This window comes from Austrofundulus limnaeus, unplaced genomic scaffold (genome assembly GCF_001266775.1).
Source record: "Austrofundulus limnaeus strain Quisiro unplaced genomic scaffold, Austrofundulus_limnaeus-1.0 Scaffold73, whole genome shotgun sequence".
Lineage (NCBI taxonomy): Eukaryota > Metazoa > Chordata > Actinopteri > Cyprinodontiformes > Rivulidae > Austrofundulus > Austrofundulus limnaeus.
The window spans coordinates 575,477-577,277 of NW_013952475.1; the positions used below are offsets into that span (position 1 = coordinate 575,477).

Genomic DNA, 1,801 nt, shown 5'->3' on the forward strand with positions numbered 1-1,801 from the left:
CACTACGTCACACAGTGGAGTCTCTCTGATTGGTTGATGCTGGAAATATGTCGCCACGTCACACAGTGGAGTCTCTCTGATTGGTTGATGCGGCGCGTCGAGCTGCAAAAGTTCAGATTTTCTAACTTCAACGATTTGCGCCTCAGCGCGTCGAACGCTCAGATCGTTCAAATCGTTCAAATCGCGCTGCTCTAATCGCGCTTGAGGCGCCGCAGAACTTCCCGACGTTGCTTGAAGCGCGTCCACCATAGACTTTGTATGTAAACCTGCTGCTCCTGATGCTGAAATCGCTTTCGGKGTGAACGCACCATAAGAAACAAACTGTTGAGTTTATTGAACCAAACTGTTTCCACTTAGCCAGGTTGAGTAAAATGAGCAATATCTGTATATTCTTTGCTCAATTTACTCGTCAAGGTTAAGTGGAGCCAGTTGACATGACTTTGTTGAGTAAATTTAACATTTCATTTTTTAGAGTGCATAAACATCTTTCATGATAAGTTTGAACATATTTATTTTGTAACAAGTAAGTGTTAAATCTTAAAGAAGTAAAAAGTATAATTTTTAGCTTTAAAATGTAACAAAATAAAAGTAAAAGCAGCTATTTAAAAATAATTAATAAAATTAAAAATCCTCCGAAAAACAACTTAAGTACTGTAACAAAGAAAATGTACTTAATTACCATAAACCTCTGATTACAGCCTTAGATACTTCATTGTCTTGTAAGAAACAATAGCCTTTAGTATCACTGTGTTAATCTGTTTTTACATTTCACTTTAACAATTCTTATCCTCTGCATATCTCAGCTTACACTCAGAATTTCCTAATATTTAGCTTTTAAGTACTTAAAATTACATATTTTCTGATAATTTCATTGTCATCTGGTGAGTAAAAATAAAGTTTTACAAGTGTTTCATAAATCTTGGKGAAATAATTGTGTATGGACCTTAATTTTAGTAATTAGGTAGAGATGAGGAATTTAGTAATTGGTTTTTATTAATAAGACAATAGAGAGCTGGAAACCTGCGGTCATGAAATTCAGTTTAATGTACTTTATACTTTCTAAATGAGCTAAATCTCACAACTTATTACATTATGTAAACTATTAATACCAGTAAACATTTTCTTTTTCATCTTAAGAGAATTTAAATCTAAAACGTTTAAGATTCATCAATCAAAGCAAACCTTTTATCTTTTGGCTATGTTTTTTTTAAATCATAGAGGAAAGTGTGGTTTGCTGAAAGTGGCTGTTAGCCGCAGCAATCAATACACATGTATTTTGCATTATTAATGTGGTAAAATGGCTTTCTATATAATTTTTTTGTGGTTTTTCCATCCCCAAACTAATGGAAAACTAGAAAAAAAAAACAAGCCCTGTATTTGATTTGGGAAAGATGAGAGCTCAAATATTTTCCATCAAAGGCTGGGATTTTTCCCCCCCTGCCAAACGTCATTTCCTAAAGACAGAAAATATGGAATCCATACAACCTGCTGACAGCAAACTGGCACAATCAACTGCCAGACAGATACTTTAGGACTGCTGCAGTCTGTATTTATTATCCACTCATACTGGAATTTGTTTTCAGATTGATTTGTGATCAGATAAATTAAATGTCCWAGATACTTCCCAACTTAGTGTTCAATTTATGTTAGGAGGTTAGTTTATTATTATTTTTTATTTTTAATAAGTTTTGAAGTTCTGATTGTCTAAAAAAGCCAAATAAGTCAAATATCTCATTGTATTTTCTCACTCAATTAACCAAAACAGTGAAATGAAGTCCTGAAACTTTTTGTTGTGTTGATC

The 1,801-nt window shown here is 33.3% G+C and overlaps 1 protein-coding gene across 2 annotated transcripts in view; it reads right to left on the reverse strand.

The window, feature by feature from the left end:
* tbxa2r (thromboxane A2 receptor) overlaps positions 1–1,801 on the reverse strand; it is an 11,761-nt gene that overhangs the window by 9,392 nt on the left and 568 nt on the right. The window lies entirely within an intron of this gene.